This window comes from Triturus cristatus, chromosome 4_1 (genome assembly GCF_964204655.1).
Source record: "Triturus cristatus chromosome 4_1, aTriCri1.1, whole genome shotgun sequence".
NCBI lineage: Eukaryota > Metazoa > Chordata > Amphibia > Caudata > Salamandridae > Triturus > Triturus cristatus.
The window spans coordinates 513,463,074-513,489,935 of record NC_140585.1 but is presented as its reverse complement, the minus strand read 5'-3'; positions in this window follow the sequence as shown (position 1 = coordinate 513,489,935).

Genomic DNA, 26,862 nt, shown 5'->3' with positions numbered 1-26,862 from the left:
GCGTGTTTACACAGTGGGGAAGTGAGGGGACAGGGCATGAGGTGACGTGTGCAAACACGCCCTGTGGCACGTTTTAAGAGGTAATTTTAATCCCCTGCCCTATTATATACTAGGGGCTTACAGAGGAGGTCATGCTGATCACAGTGGGACCCCAATGCATAGTGTTCCCTAGTGTATGTAGGTGTTTTCACTGTATTCTGAGTGTCTTTTAACATAGCACTCGCTCTAGGACTGGTTACTCAGACTCAGTTACCACCAGTATCCGTCTGAAAAAGTTGAGGGTACAGGATGATTTTGCAACAAGGCTTCTTTCTGCTCTTCTGTTTGTTCTTTCTGCACGTTATCCTTCTTCCTGCACTTTTCTTCGTCTTTGAGGACTTCTGTTGCTTCTTTCTGCATTTCTTTTTTTTATTTCTGTGCGTTTTTTCTTCTATCTTCACATGTCCTATCTCTGTAGGCATAGTTAGAAATTAGCATTTAAAAAACCTTTGAAATTCACTGAAAAAACCATAGGTTTCAGGCACGTTATAGTTAGGAATTAGCATATAAAAACCCTTAGAAATTCACTGAAAAAACCATAGGTTTCAGGGGCGTTATAGTTAGCTGGACTTTTCACTCATACAAAACCATTGAAATTCCCCTTTTATAGTTAGTTCAGCTAACTATAACTCGCGCGCACGCAATGCACTGCTGATGACGTCACATATTACATCACTCATGACATGGTCAGTGACATCACTCATGACATCACTGATGACATCTCAAATGACATCACTGATGACATCACTGATGACATCATCAAGTGAATGTGTGTTTTTCTGAAAATTACATATGTTTTATATGTATATCTCAAGGTCGATGGAAGAATAAATGGGTATATAAGTGTCTGAATGGATGATTTTTTTTTGAAAAATTGATTGTATAACTGACTGATTAAGTCTATCTTAGTGAATACATGGCTTAGTGAGTAATGTTTAAATATGTAAATATCTGTATCAGTCTCTCACTTTGTGTATAAGTGGCTGCATGGGTTGGTGAGTAGCTACATGAGTGTCTATATAGGTTATTAGTTGTTTTTTTGAGTATCAGTATGAGTGTCTGAGTGTCTATATGGTTCTGTGGGGGGTATTACGTAGTGCATAGGTGCATGAATGAGTGACTCACTGTTTGTATGTGTTGAAGACAGCATGTGTGCAGGACTGTATGGGTGGATGAGTGTGTGCATGGGTGTGTTAGTGAGTGAATGACTGTCTCAATAGTGTCTTTATGAGTAACTACATATGTTTTAAACTAGTATATGTGACTATTGGTGTATATAAGTGAGTATATGTGTGAGAGATTGGAAGAGTTCCTGTATGAATAAGTATGTGTTTCTATAAGTGATTGTTTAAAAGACTACGTATGTGTAAGTTTCTGTAGAAGTAAGTGTGGTGGTGTGTGTCTAACTGTATATGCAAGTAAATGGATGTTTGATTCTTTATTAGCATGAGTGACTATGTGTGTGAGTAACTCTATGGATGAGTGGCGTTGTGTAACAGGATGTACAGGTGTATGAGTACATATGATTAGTGAGTACATGTATGAGTGACTGTATAGGACTGTTGGTGAATGAGAGGATGTGTATGTGGATCTTAGAATTACTGAATAGGTTGTTGTAACTGATATTGGTATGTCCATTGTTTTGAAAATTTTAGTTTCTATTTTTGAATGTGTGTATCAAAGGTTATATTAGGGGGAGAGGAGATCTGACACTCTATCACAAGGATGATGTCATCAGTGATGTCATTTGAGATGTCATCAGTGATGTCATGAGTGATGTCACTGACCATGTCATGAGTGATGTAATATGTGACGTCATCAGCAGTGCATTGCGTGCGCGCGAGTTATAGTTAGCTGAACTAACTATAACGGGGGAATTTCAATGGTTTTGTACAAGTGAAAAGTCCAGCTAACTATAACGCCCTTGAAACCTATGGTTTTTTCAGTGAATATATTATCTACTGGCGGTCGCCAGTAGATAGTTATAGTTAGGACCCTGTTTCCATAGGAAATCCGCAACATTCTATTTGGAATAACTTTGGCGCCGGTCGATGAATCCTCGCGAAATTTTCAAAATAGGTGGGGCGCTACGCTCCGCTCCTACCCTGAAAGTCTCGGGGGGATTCGTCAAGCGGGGGCTGAGAAAAAAGGGGGGTCCCAAAACGCGTTTTTCCCATGCATTTTTCCATAGGACCTTTAGACACAGCTACAGCCCGAACGGCTGAACAGAGTTACTTGAAATTTGGCAGAGAGGTAGTCCTCAGGTCAAGGAAGTGCCTTTTGTAGGTCTGGTGTAAATCTGTTCAGTAGTTCCTGAGAAAATAGCATTTAAATCAATATATATATGTGGGCGGAGCCTAACCACACATCTCATCCTGAGATCTGATTGGCTGTCAGCACTTCATCCAAGAAGTGTTGGCAGACATCTTGGGGCCAATATACATGATAGCACCTCATTAAAAAGCATTGCAGTTAATAGAAGGTTTTAAGACTTTAGTTACATTATAAATCATTTGTTGATGGTACCATACTCATTTTAGGAATTGTGGTATGTTCTAAGGTGATTTCACCATGTGAAAAAGCCTTCTGCTGGGATATCATGATTGAGAGAAAAATATTTTCTCATGCTTTTACCACAGAGGTTTGGAAGGTGATCTATAAGCTAAACTGAGAGCTTATTTTCTGTAAATTCACATTATCTTTCTCAGTCATGTGAGAATGAAGTGTGACATTCTCAGTAAAACATGTACATCCAACAAGGGCAGAGACTGTCAGTTGATTCCTTTGTGTTCTACTGCAGCTTTCCAGAGTGTTCCAAAGAACTACTAGAGCGCTAACCGTCCTACTTATGATAAATGTATGGCACACCTGAAGCCATCTTGCTTGGATTAAAGTGGTAACTCTTAAAACATTTAATTTAAAAAGGAACAAAATGAGGGGGTTCATTTTTCCATAAAAAGTATGATTAGTGCTGCAGAAAGAAAAATTAGGGCACATTTTGAGTGACTTCTCAAATCCTCTTCTATTTCATTAAAAAATTCTGACATGCAGACTGAAACATGCACTTTCAATACCAGCAGCAGTTTTCCCTGGTGAGCAGTAGCTTTACTACAGTGATCTAATGAGCAAAAAGAGTGCTAACATTCTGATTTTATGGCAAATGTGTGACACATTTGAATGCCTTCTTGATGGAATCAAAGTAAAAAACTGAAAGTATTTCCTACTGAGGAGACTGCAGTAAATGAGGAAATTAGGAAACTTCATAACAAATAAGTCTCCCAAGATGGCCACCAGAGACAAAAGAGCCCAAATGTAGCCCAAATATCACCCAGATGTAGCCCAAGTATAGCCCAATGACAGAATGTCCAAGAATGTTCTTAAAAACAACTAGAGCACTTACTGTCTTCATTATGACAAAAGTATGGCACACCTGAAGCCATCTTGATTGGAATAAACTGGTAACACTTAAAACATTTAATTTAAAAAGGAACACAATGAGGGGGTTCATTTTGCCATAGAAATTATGATTAATGCTGAAGAAAGAAAATGAGGGCACATTTTGAGTGACTTCTCAAATCCTCTTCTATTTCATTAAAAAATTCGGACATGCAGACTGAAACATGCACTTTTAATACCAGGAGCAGACTTCCATGGTGAACAGTAGTTTTACTACAGTGATCTAATGAGCAACTAGAGTGCTAACATTCAGAATTTATGGCAAATGTGTGACATATCTGAATACCTTCATGATGGAATCAAAGTAAAAAACTGAAAGCATTTCCGACTGAGGAGACTGCAGTACATGAGGAAATTAGGAAACTTCATAACAAATAAATCTCCCAAGATGGCCACCGGAGACAAAAGAGCCCAAATGTAGCCCAAAATCACCCAGATATAGCCCAAATATAGCCCAATGACAGAAGTGTGCAAAACACTTATTATTTTGTGTTTTTGCAGTGTTATATAGTGCAGACTTGTCAGGTATTGGAGTGCTTTACATGAGCATTGGTTACATCACACAAGAACAAATTCATTTTGGTTGTAGACATGGGGAGACTAAGTGATTTGACCAGAATCACAGAATGTCGAGCTGAAGCAGAAACTTCAACCTGGTTCCCCAGTTGCAAAGTCTGCAGTTCTGGAAGTAACACCACATCCTCTCCCCTAAGTGCAACATTTAATCAAGTTGTCAACTAGATAAAAAAACATAAAGATAACAAATAATTTAAAAGTGCTTTGTCGCTATTTGAAAACTCAGAAAATATGTCCTTATTTTAGTCTTTTAGAGCACTAACCATAATTTTGAAGCCAATAAGACCCTCTCATATATGTAATTTCTAAAGGAATGCTCTAGGTATTACAGTTTTTTGATTACATTAAGATGATGTCAGGCGTTCCACACTTTTGTAATAAATATAGAATGTTAGCAATCTAGTTGTTCATTAGGATACTGTTGAGAGGCAGAGGCCAGGGGCACGGACTCTGAAAATTGAAGGCAGGTAGGAGGGTGCAAAGGCAACAATTTAACCACACTGAGCAGGCAGGAAGGGCCGTGGAAGCACAACAGACTATGGAGGGCAGTGGAAAGGGGGGCAGGGGCAACGAACCAACAATACAGGACTTGCAAGAGAGGCTGTTGGAGGGAAGATCTATTACGGGTCAAGGAAGCTAGGGGCGGTCCCCAGAGCCCCGGGAGCCACCACAGAACTGAGCAGGAGAGTGAGTCAGGGACAAAAGGGGCACCTTAATTTGAGCCGGGGTGCCTAGGAACGCTTGCTCCAAAAATGAAGAAAACAGACATATGAGACATGGAATTGGAGGCAGAATACAATGGCAGTTTAATGAGAAGATGCAACTTCAAAGAAACCACAGAATAGAGACATAAAGTACAAAATACAGAATCCAGATAATCATACAGCTGTCATGATATTCTCTGTATCTCAATTAATGGACTGACAGAGAGAGAGAGAAAACACATCTATAAATGCATCATGAGAAACAAGTTACACCAAGGAAAATGTTACCTAGGGACACTCACATTTACTCTTAGAGCAAGCATTCCTGCAATTACAATACAACATCTTTTAAATGCAAAAGTAAAGAGAACAATGGTTAAAAAATAACATGACATTTCATATAGGTAAAATAGAATAAGAGACTTCAAGCAAAGCAGAGCAAGATATTTTAAGCAAAGGAAGACAAGAGCTCCCAGTTCTTGGGGAAAACCTGCACAGCCTGTTAACCTACATACAGACGGCGAGGTTGTCCGTCGATATCTGTGGGTGCTCCCTTTTTATATCATTTTGTGGGCTCCTTTGCACGCTACATCTACCTACGTATGCTACCCAAAAGCTTCGTCTGCAGATTTTACCAGACATTTCGTCATTTACCCACTTAATGCTGACAATGGACTGGGTGAAAAGGTCAGTCTCTCAGGCCAATCGCTTATCGTAAGTTCCATAGAGCAAGCAGAAAATAATGGGTATTCTACAGGAATTCAATATATTCATGTATAAAATCTCCTCAGTTCTCCTAACTTGACGCTCTGCGGTTGCCACTTCCTTAAAAGCGGGAAACCTGCCCAGGAAGGAAGTACCAGTCCAGGATGCAGCCTACTGTATGTCGACAGCTTCAGGGGGATGTTGAACTTTGATACCGAGCACGGAGCACTCGGGTAGGGTGGGGGCTACTAGTTTGGAGCAGAAGGCCTCGCAGACCTGCCTTCAGACTGCTATACACTAAAATTGCAGAGCTATGGTCAATTTAACAAAGAGGCCTACATATTGAACAGAAGGGCCTACACAGGGGTTTTATGCTGGCTGAGTGGTAAGGATGTTTCAGGATAATTATATAGCAACACAGGACCCGCTGGTCAATTTAATACGGCCTACACATGCGGCTGGCAGGGCAAGGACAAGGGTCTCATACTTCAGGTGTGGACAGAACGGGCCAGGGGCCCCCTGTGATACAAAATCTACCCTCCTTCAAGGCTGTGGCAATGTAATAGACCATTGTGGGCAGAAGGAAGAGGCAATGGTAGTACAACCATACATGCCAACAGACCCGATACAGCCAGGAAACGTCCAATGTTTTTAAGCTCAAATGGGCTTTATTTGATCTGTCTCCTGTCTACAATATCCTCTTTTTCAATGTAACTCAAAGGGGAAAATCAATACCCCAGTTTTTTTTCAAAATCTCCCTCTTACCAAGTTCAAAATGTTCGCAAGTATGGTACATTGGATCATGAAAGGAAATTGGATAGGGACATGGACTTGGATAACAGAGGACAGGAGAGACATGGAGAGGTGCACCAAACTGACCCTGCAGGGCAGGCATCAGGGTTTGCAGCAGCACAATACACCACACAGGGCATGCAGGACGGGAGTGCAGCACAACAATCCATAGAAAGCAAGAGGGAGGGGACAGGACCATGCACATGGACAACAGAGAACAGAGGGGCAAGAGGCAATGGTAGCTAGCTGACCATAATGGACAGACTGGAGAGAAGGCTGCAGCATAACAGACCATAAAGGGCAGGAGGGACGGATCAGGGGCATTACAATGGAACAGACAAGCCAGGAGGGAGGGAGTAGGGGTCTGCACATGTAAACAGAGGGCTGGGGGCAAGGGGGCAGGGCAGGAGCAGCAAGATAGCCATGGAGGTCAGGCAGGATGGGCACTAGAAGCAAGACACAACATGAAGAGCAACAGTGAGACTGTGATGGCATACACACAGACCATGGAGGGAAGGTGGGAGGGGGTCAGGGGCAGCTAACTGACCACACAGGGAAGGTGGGAGGGGCCATGGCAGCACAGAAGACCATGCATGGCAAGTGGGAGGGTTAGTGGCAGCACAATGGCTATGATGGGCAAGAAGGAGGGTGCAGGGGCATGCACAAAGGACGATGGAGGATAGAAGGGAGGGTCAGGACCTGTGCACAGACAAGAAAGTTCAGGGGAAGGGGCCTCACAACAGACCACACGGGGCAGGCAGGAGGAGCAGTTGCAGCACAACAGACCAGGGAGGGCAGAAGGGTGTGGCAGTACAATGGACCATGTAGGACAGGAGGAAGAGGATAGAGGCATGGCATGTGGACAGGCAGGGTGGAGGTGGCAGGGACAGGTTACAGTCATCTGACAATGCTAGGCAGGTGGGAGGGGAGTGGCAGCTCAACAGAACACTCAGAGTAGATAGGAGTGGCAGGTCCATGGGACATGGTGGGCAAAAAGGATGGAGCAGGGGCATGCACAAAGACATCGGAGGGCAGGGGGAAGGAGAATAGGGGCAGCAAGCTAAGCACAGAGTTTAAGCAGGAGGTCAATGATGGGGCATAGAATTGGGCAATGGAGGGCAGGAGGAGTGGACTGGTACATCATACTAAATTGAGGGCAGTGGCAGCACATCAGACCATGCATGGCAGGAGGGAGGAGGCTAGTCCATGGATTCACACAACAGAGGATAGGGAGGAGGGGGATGGGGCAGCAAGCTAACTGTTCAGAGAAGGCGGGTATTAGAAACTTTATTGTTTTTAAAACATTTTGTCTGTGCAAACTACTTAAAATATGAACAAGTATGCAGCATAATCTCACTTTTATTCAGGAAGAAGAAGACGTTAGTGACTGTGACTCCGGGCTCACTTGGCAAAAACACCCCCTGACCCTCCACCCCCTATCGCAAAATGTAATGCCCGTGAAAAGGGTAGGTGAACACAGTGTTATATAGAACATAGTCCTGAGAGCACGATTGAAAATGAAAACTAGATATAGTGTATGGTATAAACTATGCACCAAAAAGTGTGATATAAGATGAACCAGGCGTGAAATATAATATGCAATACATTGTGCGCAATGACAGATTCATTGGAGAGCGCGAGATAGCACAGGCACTAGCGCGTGCTATGCGATATGCGCCTTGGAGTGTAATATGCACAGGGCAGTGTTGTGTAACCTAACTAGTCTCTAAAGTTGTAATATAAAATATGTGCTGGGGAGTGTAACGTTGCATATGCACTGTGACAAAGATATGGATCCCAAATTGTAATATGTATGGCATAGCACTGTGCGTTATAACATAGGCATCGAGGAAGGCACGTTAGATGGGGCAATATAACCCGTGCGAAGACAAGTGTGGCATGACATTTTCACGGGGTGGAGTTACAGTGCACATGGGCTAGAGAGTGTCATAGCATATGCACTAGCTAGTGGAATACAATACAGAGGTGTGTGGCACTCGGCAGGCAATGGTGGGTGTAACACAGCATTGGGCTCTGTCAGGAGCGCGCTGTGACTCTCAAGTGATGTTCGTCCCCTTTCCAGAGAGTAAAATAAAAAGTATTACACATCCGGCAGTGGATGTGTGTTTTATTAACTGTGAGGGGGGTTTCTTGCATAGTTTTGGTCGAATTTTTGTCGAATCCCCTTTGAATGGCTTGGTGTGCATGTGTATTAAATGTGCCCGTCAATAGCTACCCATGTTTGTATAAATAAACGACAAGGGTGTCTACCGGGATTAGGCACGGTAGAGCATCAGACATGTCAGAGCTTCACTAGTGGTGTAAATACATTCCACGTGGATTAATTGCATGCATAGTCGCCTTTTAATGAATATCACGCAAATCGTCATGGTGATAGGTACGTACGGTTTGTCCAGCATGTCCTAGGTGTGTCTATAAATATATATTTTTTAAAAATAATAAAAAACAGTGGCCGGCCCTGGGGATTGGGGTCAAAAAAATATAATTAGGAGACAGGCCCTGGGGGATGGGGTCATCAGGGCCAATAAATTAGAATAAGAAGGGGAACCACACAGCCCCCCTTCTTAAAAAAATAAAATAAATAAAAGACTGGCATCGTCCCGGAGGCCATGCCCCCTCCATGCAGCACTCTGCAAACGCGCCCCCAACAGGCATCTCCAGTATGCGCCAGGGAGCTGCGCTGCAGACAGGTGTTCTGAGGCCAAGCCCCTTTTTACACCTCTCTGCAACGCAGCTCTGTGGCGCTTACTGGAGGTACCTAGTGGTCTAGTGTGACCCTAGGGACCCTTAGGATTCAAGGGGACTTAATCTCTCAACTTAGAACAGCCACAGGGCGCGTTTACACAGTGGTGAAGGGAGGGGACGGGGCCTGAGGTGACGTGTGCAAACACGCACCATGGCACGTTTTAAATTGGGGATATAATTTCCCTTCAATACTGAGGGCCCCTGGGGGCTAACTAGCCCACCAAGTGCTTCCAGTAAGCGCCACTGAGCTGCATTGCAGAGAGGTGGTCCAGGCCGTGCCACTTTTTACACCTCTCTGCAACGCAGCTCTGTGGCACTTACTGGAGGTACCTAGTAGGCTAGTTGGACCCTAGGGACCCTCAGGACTCAAATGAACTTAATCTCCCAACTAAAAACGGACACAGGGCGTGTTTACACAATGGTGAAAGGTGGGGACGGGGCCTGAGTTAACGTGTGCAAAAACGCCCTGTGGCCTGTTTTAAGAGGTAGTTTTAATCCCCATGCCCTATTATATACTAGGGGCTTATAGAGGAGGTAAGGCTAATCACAGGGGGACCCCAACGCATAATGTTCCCTAGTGTATGTAGGTGTTTTCACTGTATTCTAAGTGTCTTTTAACATAGCACTGGCTCTAGGACTGGTTAGTCAGACTCAGTTACCACCAGTATCCGTCTGAAAAAGTTGAGGGTACAGGATGATTTTGCAAAAAGGCTTCTTTCTGCTCTTCTTTTTGTTCTTTCTGCACGTTATCCTTCTTTCTGCACTTTTCTTCGTCTTTGAGGACTTCTGTTGCTTCTTTCTGCACTTCTTTTGTTTCTTTCTGTGCATTTTTTCTTCTTTCTTCACATGTCCTATCTCTGTAGGCATAGTTAGAAATTAGCATTTAAAAAACCTTTGAAATTAACAGAAAAAAACCATAGGTTTCAGGCACGTTATAGTTAGGAATTAGCATTTAAAAAACCTCAGAAATTCACTGAAAAAACCATAGGTTTCAGGGGTGTTATAGTTAGCTGGACTTTTCACTTGTACAAAACCATTGAAATTCCCCCGTTATAGTTAGTTCAGCTAACTATAACTCGCGCGCCCGCAATGCACTGCTGATGACGTCACATATTACATCACTCATGACATGGTCAGTGACATCACTCATGACATCACTGATGACATCTCAAATGACATCACTGATGACATCACTGATGACATCATCCTTGTGATAGAGTGGCAGACCTCCTCTCACCCTAATATAACCTTTGATACACACATTCAAAAATAGAGACTAAAATTTTCAAAACAATGGACATACCAATACCAGTTACAACAACCTCTTCAGTAATTCTAAGATCCACATACACATCCACTCATTCACCAACAGTCCAATACAGTCACTCATACATGTACTCACTCATCATATGTACTCATACACCTATACATCCTGTTACACAATGCCACTCATCCATAGAGTTACTCACACACATAGTCACTCATGCTAATAAAGAATCAAACATACATTTACTTGCATATACAGTTATACACACACCACCACACTTACTTCTACGGAAACTTACACATACTTAGTCTTTTAAACAATCACTTATAGAAACACATACTTATTCATACAGGAACTCTTTCAATCTCTCACTCTCACATATACTCACATATATACACCAATAGTCACATATACTAGTTTAAAACATATGTAGTTACTCATAAAGACACTATTGAGACAGTCATTCACTCACTAACACACCCATACACACACTCATCCACCCATACAGTCCTGCACACATACTGTGTTCAACACATACAAACAGTGAGTCACTCATTCATGCACCTATGCACTACGTAATACCCCCCACCGAACCATGCAGACCCTCAGACTGATACTCAAAAAACCAACTAATAACCTATATAGACACCCATGTAGCTACTCACCAACCCATGCAGCCACTTATACACAAAGTGAGAGACTGATACAGATATTTACATATTTAAACATTACTCACTAAGCCATGTATTCACTATGATACACTTAATCAGTCAGTTACACAATCAATTTTTCAAAAACAAATCAGCCATTTAGACACTTATATACCCATTTATTCTTCCATCGACCTTGAGATATACATATATAAAACATATTTAATTTTCAGAATAACACACATTCACTGGATGATGTCATCAGTGATGTCATCAGTGATGTCATTTGAGATGTCATCAGTGATGTCATGAGTGATGTCACTGACCATGTCATGAGTGATGTAATATGTGACGTCATCAGCAGTGCATTGCGGGCGCGCGAGTTATAGTTAGCTGAACTAACTATAACGGGGGAATTTCAATGGTTTTGTACAAGTGAAAAGTCCAGCTAACTATAACACCCCTGAAACCTATGGTTTTTTCAGTGAATATATATATATATATATATATACATTTTTGGGATCCCAGTAATTCTTTTTTTGCTATCAGTGAGTGCCCACCATGGACACCCACAATTTCACCTTTGATGAAGGTCAAAGGCTCCCCATAGCCCCTGCTTGCTCTCCTTGTGGGAGCCAGCCACTTTGTTTATTATTCAGTGCGCCGTTGCCCACTGGCTTCATTGGGGGCCGCTGAAGTGAGCCCCAATGCTCCTATGTCCCCTGCCAGCTCCCCGTCCAGGACTATACTTGGTAGTGTCAGGAGTTGGAAGCTTTACTTTGCTCCTGCATGGGCTGGGAGCAGCTGATTTTTACTGATCCGACCCAGGCGGGGGAAACGTCGTATTTTCTGCCCAGCAGAACACTAGCAGGGTATGCAGAAAATAGCAGTGTCCCTGCATAGGGAAGTATAGGGACACCAACTAGGTCTATCACATTGTACAATATTTTGTGCGTGTGTGTGTGTGCATTCGTGCGTGCATGCATGTATGTGTGTGTGTGTGTGTGTGTGTGTTTGTCTGCCATATTTGGGAATTTCAAATTCTGTTTATTTCAAGAACTAATATGACATTAAGAGGTAATGTTGCTGGTGAAGAGATAGTGTGCTTTTCATAGAGTCCCTTTACAAGGTGGAACGGCTTTGACACAACTCTGCTGCTTTTCACAAATATATAATTAGAATTCTGACAACACAAAAAAAAAATGTTGTAAACACAATACTATCAAATAAAAGATGATTAATGAACCATACCAGTGGGTGAAAAATACAATCTTACAGGCTCCCATTAGGACCAGGAGAATTGGAAAGACTGAAAAAGAGATACCAAATAACTCTTAGTATTCTGCTTGAAAAGATTGCATAGCCAGGGGTTTGTAGGGCTGGGCCTCCCTAGATTTGCAGGTAGGTTGTTGCAAAGCCACCAAAGAAGGTCTTGCATAGAAGCCTGTTTTGCTTACAAGGTGGAATCACCCTTTGTTTCATTGTTATAGTTATTAGCTTTTGAATGCAAAAAAAGAAGTATTGCAAGATATTAGCCAGCCTCACGGAAAATGAGGGGAGATATTTGATATTAGCAATGGAGACCTTCAGGCATCGGAGTTACATGTGAGTATAAAACCAAGGGCTGATTCACAAAGATTTTGTGGTGAGTGGGTGTGACTTACTCTTTCATTTCTGCTGGTGTTTGAACCACTGTGAGGGTCTATGCAGAGAGAGTGACAACTGGCACATTTCAAATCCTTTTTCAAGAGCCACGAACAACTTGTGTGTTTTTGTTCCATTTATTAGGCCAAAATACATATTTTCCAAGCTGACCCGAACTTATCTGACCTGGATCTCACGTAGCATGATAAATGGTTACAGCCATGCTTCATTAACTCTTCTAACCAATTGTTTTTTCTCCTAGATGAACCCAGGTCCATGTTGTCATGCCATTGTGTGTCTTCGTCACTTGTAAAGCACCCCAATGCTAATGTTAATGGAGCGGAATATAAACCTGAAAAGTAAGATTAATATATGAGTTAAAATCCTCCACTCAAAACGCCTTCTGGCCTCTGATTCGGTTCTGCATAGATATTTAGGAGAATGGTGTTAACCCTCCCTAGTAGCATTCCATCACTCTTTTATTAGTTCTTGTCCTCCAAGCATGATTTCCATACCCTACTGTCCCTGATCTTGAAAGTCTCTGTTCACCATGTCCTGAAACCAATCTGAAATGCTACTGCATATCATTAGCCTGCCTTGGGTGGCAGAAGGTCTAATTTTCTCTACTTGTTGTCCATCATCTCCTCGTTGAAATTCTTTGCAGAACACAAAACATAGAAAGAGAAATAAAACTTCTTAGCTCACAGCCCACAACACAGCAAGTGGCAACAAAAAGAAGAAAGCATGCCATAGTAGGGCATAGGTTTTCACCGAGCTCTGTTCTGTTCAGTGTCCAAAGAATTTCACACAGTAACAGTTTCCCCGGACCTCCCTATTCACCTCAGGTGCTTTAGTGGCGTGACTACCCAAGTCAAAAAGGAAGATCATCCTGGAGTCATTCTGAAGCCATCCGATGACTTCAGCCAGGCTATTCCTGTAATTATCTGGGGAAGTCATCAGAAGCCATCCTGAAGTATGCCTATAGGGTGGAATATTTAAATGAGATGATTCCAGATCCAGAGTCATCACAGTAACTACTTCAGGATGAGCTCCTGATTACTTCCTTGGAAAATGTGTGATTATCTTTAACTACTGCAGGATCACTCCATGACAACAAAAGGATGAGGGCAGATTACTTCACGATGACTCCATGACAACTAGGGGATGGGAGTAGATTACTTCATGGTGACTCCATGACAACTAGGGGATGGGAGCAGATTACTTCACGATGATGATTGCAGATTACTTCACGGTGACTCCATGACAACTAGGGGATGGGAGTAGATTACTTCATGACGACTCCATGGCAACTAGAGGATGGGAGCAGACTATTTCACAATTACATCATTACTACTTCAGGTGTTGTTTGCATTACTTCATGTGTAATTCACGGTGTGGTTTTATTACTTCACTATGATCTCATGAGGACTTCTGGATAGTTTTCCCCATTCCAGTAATAATTCAAGAGGATTCCTTTTAAGGCGTTCACTTTGGGTGATGAGTCTTTCTCCCAGGGTCATTCCACTAGACTTTAACAGCACTGGAATGTACTGTTAAATAAGCGACAGTGTGTTTCTCTAAATTGAAACAATCATTTTATGGGTAAGGAATTCTTCTCTCTGTGTACTAGACGTTTTTGTGCACTTAAAACATCTGTTACAGAGGACCAGAGAGAACTACCATCATGTCTACAACCCAGCTATCTCAATCTTCCTAACCATCGTCCCTTTTCTGACTTGATGTATTTCCGCAGTGATAGGTAACAACAGTGGGAGAGGAGCAAATAGAGAGGCTATGAGTGAGAAGGTGTTTGTAAGTGTGGTCAGAGGATGTTATAGGAGTTCTGATAAGTGCCAGTGAGTAATATTATTAGTGTGAGAGGGTAACAGATGTGAGCGTTATTGTAAATAGCTTTGGGTAAGGAGCAGGTCAATTATGACTTAATGGGTTTGCAAGTTTGTGGTGTTATGCAAGTGAATGGTGTAGTGAAACATGTGAACAGCATAGCAAATGGTTTTGTAAGTGGCTAGTGTGAGTAGGGTAAAGAGAATGTAAGGAAAGTGGGGATTTTGAGTGGATGAATTTATATGATGTGAAACACCGATGAGTTGTCAGTGGGCGTCTCGACTGTGGATTTTGGAGACTGATACGAATAGGTGTTGGAGACTGGTTAAGAATAATATTCAGAGCAACTGCAATGCGAGTGATGATGTATGGTTGAGAATATGAACTTTAAGTGGCTGAGAAAAATTGACGTGTTGCAAGTGGCTGTTTGGGGTGAATGGTGCTATGTGGTTGTAGTGAATGAATGGTGTGAAAAATTAGAACTATTGGTTGTCTGTGAGCAGAGGGTGTGAGCAAATGGTACTGTAAGTACCTCTTAGCAAGTGGTGGTAAGAGTGGGCTATTAGGTAGTGCTGTGAGTACCAATGCCTTGGGATGAGTGAGTGGCAAGCAAATGATGTAATTGGCTGTAAGTGAATCCATATTGTACATGGGTGAGCGTTAGTCTGTTGGATGATGGGTAAGTGGTAAGAGTACTATTAAAGTGGCTGTCGGTGAGTAATGCAGGGAATAGTATTCTAAATGGCAGCACAAATTGTCCAATTTTTTTAAACTTCTGAATAATCATGGATCGTAAGTGCAAATGATGGTGTCAAGTGTGGATGTTGCCCTAGACAGCGTATAAGATGAGAAGATATGCTTAGAGAGGTTTAGTGGAAGGAGTAGCTATGACTAGGGGTTGTGGAGTGTGGAACAAAAGTGCAAAGAACTGTTGAGTGTGACGTGGGATGTGAAGACTGAATGTGCAGAGCAGACTCGAAGTGAGTGGAGCAGTGCAACATGGAATCAAGACTATGGATATAGTGAAGGCAATGTGGTGTGGCGAGCAGATTTGAAGATGGGGGTGAGTGGGGGGTGAGTGTATGAAATGTTTCAGCGCTCCGTCCATCATCTCCTTGTGTTTCCTTTGTTTGCCCTAAGTTGGCAGATTATGCCCAGACGTGGGTCCCTTGCTCATTTTGTATGTTTTTGGTGTGTAGGGGACTTATGTATGTTGGATTGGGTTAGTTAGTTGTGTAATTGTGTGGCATGGAATTGTGTGGCGTGGACTGGATTTGTGTAGTGGAATTATGTGGCATGGTGTGCTGTGGAATTATATGGATAGTAAATATGTGGTATTGAGTGTACTGGAATTATGTGTAGTGGGATTGTGAGTTATGGCGTGTTATGTAGTGGAGTTTAATTATATGGTGTGCTGTTAAATATTGTGGCACGATGTGGGTGGAATTGTGTGGTGAGGATTAGATGCATGTGGTGTGTTGTGTAATTGTGTTGTATTATGTGGTTTGATGTCGAATTATGTGGTGTAGATTGCAAAAGTGTGGAGTTGAATTGTGTGGTGGGGAAATGTATTGCTAGTTTTACCTGTTTGGTGATGAAAAAGAAGAAATAGATAGGAGCTAAGCTTCAGAGCGGTGTGTTTGGGTGTTAAAATAAAAAAAATAAAACAGAGTTTGAGCTATTGGCGTTGTGAATGTAAATGTCTCTTACCTATATGTTATGGATTGGAGTGGATGTATGTGGCGTGTAGTGCAATTAAGTGGGTTGGATTGGAATGATTCTTTGTGGCATTGTGTAGTATAATTGTGTGGTGTAGAGTGGATTTGTGCAGTGGAATTATGTGGCATGATGTGCAATTGTATTATGTGGATAGCAATTATGTGTGTTTGAGTGTATTGCAGTTATGTGGAGTGGGACTGTGTGTAATGGAGTGTAATTATGATGAATGGTATTTTGTGCAGTGGAGTGTTGTGGAGTTTAATTACGTGGTGTGCTGTTGAATTTATGGCATGATGTTGAATTGTGTGCTGTAAATTTGATATATGTGGTGTGTAGGGGAATTGTGGGGTGGAATAATGGTAGTTTTTTTAATTATGTGGTGTGGAATGGATTTGTGTGGGGTTGAATAGTGTGGCATGGAACAGTGGTATAGAGTCAAATTATGTAGAGTGGAATAATGTGGCATGGTTTGGAGTGTTTTTATGTGGGGTGTATTTATGTGGTATTGAGTAGTGTGTAATTAGGTGGAGTTGAATTAGGTCGTGTTCAGTGGTATTAAGTGGATTGTAATTATATTGCCTGGTGTGGTTGTATGGATTGGCGTTGTATTGAGTGGTGTTGCATGGAGTAGCGTAGAGTTTTGTGGTGTGGCGTAAAGTAGAGTGCAGTTGTGGAGCAGGGGATTGGAGCGGGCAGAGTGGAGCAGAGAAGAGCGGAGCAAAGCAGAGTGGAGCAGAGCGGAGCAAAGCTGAGCGAAGTAAAGCGGAGCATAGTATAGCAGAGCATAGTATAACAGAACGGAGCATAGTATAGCAGAGCGGAGCATAGTATAGCAGAGCGGAGCATAGTATAGCATAGCGGAGCATAGTATAGCATAGCGGAGCATAGTATAGCATAGCGGAGCATAGTATAGCATAGCGGAGCATAGTATAGCATAGCGGAGCATAGTAAAGCAGTGCAGAGCATAGTAAAGCAGTGCAGAGCATAGTAAAGCAGAGCAGAGCATAGTAAAGCAGAGCAGAGCATAGTAAAGCAGAGCAGAGCATAGTAAAGCAGAGCAGAGCATAGTAAAGCAGAGGGGAGCAAAGCTGAGCAGAGTGGAGCAAAGTGGAGCAGAGTGGAGCAAAGTGGAGCAGAGCAGGTAAAGCATAGCAGAGTAAAGCAGGGCAGAGCAGAGTAAAGCTAAGCAGAGCGGAGTAAAGCTAAGCAAAGCGGAGTAAAGCTAAGCAAAGCGGAGTAAAGCTAAGCGGAGTAGAGCAGAGCGTAGTTGAGCGGAGCAGAGTAAAGCTAAGCGGAGTAAAGCAGAGCAGAGCGTAGTTGAGCGGAGCAGAGTAAAGCTGAGCGGAGTAAAGCTGAGCGGAGTAAAGCTGAGCGGAGTAAAGCTGAGCGGAGTAAAGCTGAGCGGAGTAAAGCTGAGCAGAGTAAAGCTGAGCAGAGTAAAGCTGAGCAGAGTAAAGCTGAGCAGAGTAAAGCTGAGCAGAGTAAAGCTGAGCAGAGTAAAGCTGAGCAGAGTAAAGCTGAGCAGAGTAAAGCTGAGCAGAGTAAAGCTGAGCAGAGTAAAGCTGAGCAGAGTAAAGCTGAGCAGAGTAAAGCTGAGCGGAGTAAAGCTGAGCGGAGTAAAGCTGAGCGGAGTAAAGCTGAGCGGAGTAAAGCTGAGCGGAGTAAAGCTGAGCGGAGTGGTGCCTAGGCGAGACCTATGCAAGAATGGAGAGTGCTTGTAGAGGCTGGAGGTGAGCAGAGATGGGGAGTAAGTGGATGTTCAGCAGATTGGGAGACATTTGGGTGTAGCGTGGATAAAGAGTTTAGTTTTAGAGGCCAAAGAGTGTATAAGTAGGGGATATAGGTGGTGGAACACAGATGTAAATATAGGACAATGAATCGTACAAGCGAACGGTGGAAAACACACATGGATGATTGCTTTTCCACATGAAGGATGATGAGCAAGTGTGGAGATCTAGAGTTGAGGGCAGCTGTGTAAAGGTAGCAGCTGAAGAGCATAGAGCTGATGGTCGCAACAGGGTGGAGGAGTGAATATACAATATGGTGCAGGAAATTGGGAAACATGTGAAAAGTGCAACATGGAGAGAGAATTCGGGCTGTGAGATGTGTGTGGTGAAAAGAGGATGTAGAGCCTGCACACAAGATGTGGTGAATTGGTGTGAAGAGTAGAGGAAAGGTTTTGAGGTTGCACAGTGAATGAACCGAGTGGATAATGCATGTGCACAGTGGCAAGAACATTTGGAGGCTGAAGAGAGAAGTACTCAGTGGAGAGGAAATGGAGGCTGAGAGATCGCAAAGAGGGTGAAAATTGTACCTGAAGAATGGGGAGCTTGTCTGGAGGATTGGAGCATATGTACATGGTGGCAAAGTACAGGGAAGGCCCCTCCTCTGGACTCAATCAAGAGGCCTGAGGCCAGTGCTCACTGCTGAGGGGCCCCCCGCACCGCGGTGGGGCTATGTTATGCCACTGTACAGGGTGGACAAAAAATGTAGTTAACGGAGAGTGGATATAAAAGGTGGAGCGTATATGTTGCTGTATAGGGTAGAGAACATGTGTAATCTGCATCATCCATCCGTCCACCCTTTCATCCAACCATTCATCTACCCTGCCTTACACTCATTCATCCATTATACTCATTTATTCTTTCACTATTCTATCCATCCATCCACCGATCCATCCATTTACCCTTTAACTCATCGATCCAATCTTTCACTCTCTCATCCATCCAACCTTCCACTCATCCATCTATCCATTCACCCATTGACTCAGCCATCATCCTTCCTCCCTTTCACTCACCCATCCTTAAATCTATCCTTTCGCTCATTCAGCCATGCATCAATCCACCTTTTCACTCATCCATCCACCATTTCACTCACCTATCCATTTACCTGTTCACTTACTCACCCATCCTTTCTTTTATTCACCATTTAACCCAGCCACCCATCTATCTTTCCTTTCGCTCACTCATTCAGCCATTCTTTCAATCGGTCAACCATCCAGTTGTTCACTCATTCATCCATCAATGTACCCGTACACCCCACCTATCCGTTCTCTCATCATCCATCCATCAACACATACAGCAATCCATTCATCCATCCTTTTACTCATTCATCAAGGCATCCATCTATCCAACCCTTCACTCACTCACCTTGCAGGTAGAAAAAGCCATCAAAAACCCCACCCCTACTGTTGTTGCTAAAGCAGGAAGTTGACAACGCCTCTGCATCCATGCTTTCACTCACTCATCCATTCACCCTTTCGCTCATTCTTCAATCTTTCCACCCTTTCACTTATCTATCATGCCTTTCATTCATTCATCCATTCTTTCACCTATCCATCCTTACATTCATCCGTTCGACCCGTTCATCCATCCAGCTTTTCACTCCACCCATCCAACATCTATTTACCCTTTCAATCCATCCATCCAGTCACTCATCCAGACATCATTTCTCTCATCCATCCTTTAACACATCCAACCATTCATCCTTCCTCCCTTCCACTCAGCTATCCTTATACTATTTAATTCATCCATGCATCTGTCCATCCCGCCCTTCACTCACCCACCCATCCACCATTTCACACATCCATCTTTTCACTCCCTCACCTCCCCACCCCCTTGCGTTAATTATGAGACTTGGAGGGCTGTGTCACAGACAACAGAAGATGCCCAGCAAAAACCCCACCGCCACTGTAGCTGCTAAAGTGCAGGGGTGCGGGGTTAACTCCACACCCCTGTGAGTGTGTATGTGGAAAGTTGAGAGCAGAATGTAGACAAGGAATTGTGGATGATGAAGGATGTAGTGCGCAGATGTGCGGAGATGTGTGGATGCAAGGTAGAAATTTGATGCAATCGAGATCAAATGTATAGTGGATCTACAGGGTGAAAAGTGCATGAGGAACATAGAACATGGTTTAATGTCTAGATATGAGCGTCAATAGAATAATGCCGTGCTGAAGCGGGATGTAGGTCGAAAGAGAAACATGTACTGATAGGAGAGAAATGAAGCGTACTAAAAGGACGATAGTGAGGGGCCTTCCTATACCCTCCTATTTAAAAAATACCAAATTGGTGTATCTCTCACCAAGGGGGTGGGTCGATTCAGTGCCTGCACTCACCTCGGTCATCTCCTCTTTCCTTACTATCTCTCCTACAACCTCTTCCCTCCTGCCAGAACGCTGTACTTGGTTTAAAATCCTACATTTCCTCTTTTGTATCTCTAAAGAGCCAGAGAGAGCAGCTGATGCATTTCCTTCGGTTTTAGCTCCATGCTTGCAGCTCCAAACTTCCCTCCTTTTCAGCTCCATGTAGGACAAAGGGAGGCCTGCACGCTGTAGTGTCGTCGTGTAAGAACGTGCTTGTTTCGACACCGCAACTGCCTTCACTGATTGGCCGAAAGAGCCTAGGGGGGCGGGGACAGGTCGGCAAGGTTGGTTGCAGGACAGCCCGTATACATTTCATTCCAAATAACTTTATTGAACACATAAGCGTAACAACAAGACGGCAAACTGATTCAGTTCCTAACGGATTGCCTATGTGCCATTTTATTGCCTTATGTGTGACACTTTAAGTGACACTATGGCAAGCTGAAGCAAGAAGTTAACTCTCGCACTGTCTGCAAACAAACCTAACGTGAGCTGTCTGGAAGTGCATGTGAGCGCTAGCATTCCTTACATAGGAGTTTAGCTCTGCGCTCAAAGGACTGCGCTGTGTTATCAAAGTCCCGTGTCACTGCAAAGAGGGAATGGCTTTCATGTCTCCAGTGACTCTTTCTGTTCCGGATATCTGCAAAGTACTCCAAGCCGAGTTAGTGTGCCTCCTAGGACTTGCCTCTTCTGATGTAGGGCTCTTTTCCCTGTGAGGTCACTCGGGTCAGATAGCGACAGTGTGCTTTAGATTTTCGGAGGTTGCTTAGATTTTATAATTGAATGACCGTTTAGTGTATCTACCCTTTTCAGAGCAGCAGCAAATCTAAAGAATGCAAAAAACAAAACACAGCAACAAGTGAACTATTAAGAACTACTCAATCTCTATATGATTCTGCTGTCCAAATTGTAATAAAAAAACGGCAAACTAGATGTCATTTATTTTACACATTTTATTAGTTTAGAAACATCCTGCCCATTGGCAGTAGTTGGCAAAATAAACAAATAGGGCTGAATCTCAAAACATATTTGAGTGGCACTAAAACATGTTATTGACAGTAATTAAAGCAGTGTTTGTTAGACATCTTTCATCAGCTTTAATATTATAAAAAACAGACTTATTTTCCAAGGTCATGTGTAACCATGAGGTTTGTACATATCTGTTGTGTTGCATTTTTTAGGAGTAGTGCGCTAGATGGACCGGGACTGGACTATTTTTAAGGGGGGACCCAGAGGAAGGAACTGCTTGACAAATAAATACATTTTTCAGCGTCATGGAGCTTTGTCACACTCCTGCGCGCTACATACATCAACTTTTCAATACGAGGAGGAAAAGCCTGCACACAAAGGTCTCAATTTAGCGGGGCATTTGGATGCAATTTGAGCGCTGTCCAGCGCTGACCGATGAGGAAACATCTGGGTTCAGCCAGCCATTTTCAGAAATTTCATTTATGAACCATGTTTTTCAATTAATAAGAAGGCACACATTTCCCACATGAACGCCTTTGTGTAAAAGATGTTACTGCGCAAAGGTGCTCGGGGCTGTCCGCACAACGAGCGTGATTTATTGGCTTTAAATGGACGGATTGGGGCATGCTGTGGGAGGTCCGGTGTCCCTGGGGAGGGAGAGGCTGATTGTATCGCTAGGCACCGTGCCAGAATTGCCTATAGAGACCAGCTCTGGCCCGAGGCCGCACATTCTACCACTGGGTGTCTGGGAAAGTCTAGAAGAGACCAACTCTGCACCTAATCTGTCCCGCTTGTCCTTGAACAGTTAGAACTTTTTTGTGAGGTGGGTAGGGTCTACGTTGGTACGTGCCACCTTCCTCAGATTGAGGCACCAGTTAGTTGTGAGGACACTACATCAAAAAGTCTAACGTACCCATTCGAGTGAGGAATAAACTGCAGAGTTTGCTCTCATCATGTATGCATCGCCAAGGATAGGTAGGTTGTTAATGGATGTACGTCGGGGGCGGGCGTGTTTGAGCTCTGGCAGCGGGGCATGGTTTTAGTCTCACGTTCACTGGTAGACTCGAGCAGCCAGCGACCCTGTCGCTACCGAGCCAAGAAGCTCGGCCAGGAAAGGGGGGTGGCAGAGAGCCCTGTTTAAACACAGGCAAGAGGAGCAATCGGAGCACACGCCAAGACAAAGGCATAGACGGAGGGAGAGGAAATCCAGAAAGAATCACGGCATTGAAACAAATGCGGGGAAAAAATTGATGCCCCGCCCCACGACAAAAATATAGACATGCAGCCCTGCAGGATTAAAATATAAAGTCCGTTAAAGGGGGAGTCACTTAAAACACACCCCTCCCTCGCACATGATCAACATGGCTGAAGCACACACGCCCCCTTGGAAAGCCCAGCAAACAACAGGACTGTCAATGCATTTTAAAAGCCCCACGAGATAGGACCCTGTCACGCCCCCACCAGCAAACTTACATACTCATTCGGCTGCTCACTCCTATCATCATTACAATACCCCTCCACTCACCAGCTGCTGGTTCATCTCAGCTGATATGTGATCCGTCAGTCTCAATGCCCCCACTAGCAGGAAGAAGACTCCCAGCAGCACCCTGATTACAGTGTAGAGAGGGGCCATGGCGGCCGGCTGCAGGGAGGGAACCGCTGTCGAAGGCTGGGGAGGGGCTTTGGCTGCTGCCTGCAGCAGGGAGGTTAGAGCAGCAGCTACTGCCTGGGAGCGGCCTCCCCCTAATTATACCCTCAACAGGAAAGCCTGAAACCGACGCACAAAAAAAAACCACGCCCGCGAGTGGTGCGCGCGCGCCACAGCGAGCCATATGTTTTCAATTATCGCGCCCGTGTCTGGGCTCGATAATTGAAACCACATGGGCTTTGGTGTGCGTAACAGACACCAATAGGCCATGGGCGGAGCAATGCGCCCGCCTTTGGCCTATTGCGTGCTCTGTTTAAAAAAAACACGCAATCAAAGCCCAATAGCGGAACCCAAAAGGAAAAGCACACGCACAAGCGTGTGCGATTCCAGGGTCCGTTTTCACACCCCAGAAAAAAAGGCTCTCGCCTGCGCGAGCAGGGCTGCGCTCTGCAACGCAGGGCGCAAGCCCTAAAAATGATGTAATATAAAAAAGACTCTAAAATATTTACCTGTGATTGTTATTACATATCTAATGTTTGCTAATTTACATTTAAAGAAAACTCATTTAATACCTAAATAGTGTTCACTGAGTAGTAATCAGCAAATAATTCTAAATCACACAGCAGGTTGGATCTTTCTGACAAAAAATTAAACCAAAATAGTGGGTGCATTCTTGGGGTAATCAGCAAATCATTCTCAAAACATCAGGATGAATTTCAATTTCAATATGTTAAAAATAAATGATGCTTGTTGAGTTTTGGATATTTATTTTCAAATCATCCTCTAATCATCAACAACCATTGGATCTTATGAAGTAATCAGATACTCATTCTTAAATCCTCCTGAAGTCATCGCGAATAGTCACACCTTTTGAAGTCATCAGATACTCATTCTTAAATCTTCCTGAAGTCATCAGGAATAGTCACACCTTGTAAAGTCATCAGCTGCTCATTCTTAAATCCTCCTGAAGTCATCGCGAATAGTCACACCTTGTGAAGTCATCAGCTGCTCATTCTTAAATCCTCCTGAAGTCATCGCGAATAGTCACAGCTTTTGAAGTCGTCAGATACTCATTTTCAAGTCATCCTGCAATCATCAGGCTCACGTTTCTAAGCTCTGCTGATGACTTCAAGACCTTGATGATGTCTGATGACATGAAAATGACTTCTACAGTAGTTGGATGATCATCCAATGACTCTGGGATGGCTTCTAAAGTAATCCTGTTTGACCTGGGTATGTGGGGGGAGGGGTTCTTCTCTTTTTCCGCTGCGTCACATGTCCCAGCACATATCCAGTACTCGAAGGATTGGAGGGTGCTGCCTACAGGGCCACAGCCTGGCGATACTGATACTTATTATTGAATGGTGGTGCCCCAGTGATGTTGTCGCCTTACTCTGCATAGGGACTTGATTAAGCAGCCATGTTGTGTTCCTCAAAGCCACTTACCAAATAACACGCGTACATAGTAGCACACACTAAATACAGACGTGCACAGGAACACACACAACATGCGGACATACGACGGCTGACAGCACTCAAACTCGCACACAAGTGCACACCGACACAAATAAACACCCACAATCTCTCTCTAGCTTCTTCGTTCCCTCTCTATTCTTCTCCCTTTACTAAATCCTTTTCTTTGCTCTCTCCTTCCCATCCCTCTCACCCTCTTCATATGTATCTCACTCTCTCCCCACCCCCGGCACTTCCATACACTCCTTGGCTCCCTTGTGTTCTCTATCTCTCTCCCTTGCTCGGTCCCTCTATTCCTCCACCCCCGTCCCTCACTCTCTCACTCTCTCCCCCTCTTCTCCTCTCTTTTTCTCTGGCGCTTACTTGCCTCTCTCCCTTTCTTCTGAGATTTCCATTTCTCTCCCCGTCCATCTTTCCTTCTCTTTCTTTTTAGTGTGATTCCACTGACAGTGACAACCCTTCGTGCACTTGTGCTACTGCAACACAATTGCCGTTTTAACTCCTTGTGCCCACCACGAACAGCAGTGGCGACAGTTTGGCATCGGACCCTGAGATGTTGAAGTGCAGAGGCGGAAAATGCACGTGCGGAGTTGGTTACATCCATCACGTGCACAATCTCAGGAGAATAACTCCTTTAAATCTTAATTGGTTGCCTTTTAAATATCATTTTAAATCTCATCGCTGCTCACTTTTTTCTCCCCCTAAATTACAACAAAAAAAGAAAAGGAAATCAAGAATCCTCCTTTATGTGTTCGGATTTGCCACGGCTGAACGGTTCGATCTCTCACTTTCAGATTCCCCCACCCCCAACTCGCCCCCTTCCCTTTTATCTCTCTTCTGAATCTCCTTTGTATTTGTTTCTCGCTCTTGCAGACCTGTCCGTTTTTTGTTTTTCGTGTTTTGTATTTTTTGTCACTGCACCTATTCTATCCATTACCCGCTGTAGTGTCGTGGAAAAATACCTTGTATTTATTATTTATATTTATACACGCATTAAGATATTCCTTTAGTTTGCTATATAGTTTGCTTCTTTGAAATTTACAATGGCATCGCCTTGGCCTCCGAGTGGCTTTGCAATCCCACGAGGTGTGGCCACCTACACCCTGCACCTGCCAGCCCTCTGAGGAAGCGCTACCTTGCACCCTTATAAAGATGACTTTTTCTTGCCACACCCCGCGGCCATCTCAGAATAACAAAAAGCAACAAGCTCACTCTGGGGCGAGGAGCACCCCTCTCCAGGGCAACAATGTGCGCCTTTCAGGTGTCCCAGCGGGGGCAATAATTAACCATAATAATTGCCCTCGGAGATCCCTTCCCCTTTGAGAATGGAAATATAAAAGCATGTTAAAGCCCCCATTAATATAATTGAGGATGTCTGCCATTACCTATACATATCTCTACTCCTGTAGAGCCTGGTACATACCCTGATGCAGTAACTGTGGTGCCCACTGGCAAAGGGCCCACTTTTGGGGCTCTGCACTGCTGCACCATTTGCTGTTGGGCCTTTGTCAGGCGCACCACTGTAGGATCGGTTAGGGAGACCTGTAGGTCATAGTCTCAACTCCCTGACACTCCCAACCTATCAAATGCGGAAGTAATGGGCTGGAAATGAGTGACAGACACTCTGTGAGCAGCCATTTCTAGGCAGGCCATCTCCCGTTGTGCAGCCTTCAAAGATTAAACTGTTCTGGACGATAGAGTCTTAGTTGCTGTAGCATTGAATGCATGAGAGAAACTACAGCGATTGGGAGCTTTACATGTGTGACGGTATGGTTGTGTTCCTGGGCTGAGCACTCGTTTGATGCTAATACAATAAAGCTCCTCGCCTACCCAAGGCAGAGAAGAAGGGCGAGTGCACTGCCAGGGGGCTCCTTATTTAAGAATAAGCAATGCAAAAAATAACACCGGCAAAAACAAAGCAAAACAGCCACCACTGTACTATTTTCAAGCCATCAGTGTTACAAGTTGTAAAAGCAAAAAATATATACATCCACGAAATGATGTTGATGTATTCCGAAAACTGATGGACGAAACAGGAAACCAATAACTAAAGGGCGCTAACCTAAAGGGCCAATTGGTGAAGACGGGTAGCCAGAGCCCCATTTTGGCGCCAAATATTGCATATTACATGTTGAATGTTATGTATTGTATATTATGTGTGCTAGTTTGTGTGCTCATATGTTTTGCCACAGAGCTAAAGCTTTCCATAGCAAGATCTAAAAACTGTGCATACATTTTGATTGTAATGTTCTCTGCTTCTGATGAATAATAAATGTACGTTATCTTTTAACAGGTTATATTCATTTTATTTCGGCACATCACAAATTTGGACCGGTGTGAAGATGCATGAATTATTGTATAGATATATTTACCTAGTAATGATTAACATACTTAGAAAAACAAACGGAGTTATTGCTTGCACATTTATTTCTCGAGTGCATTTGACATTAATTCACTGCGGTTTA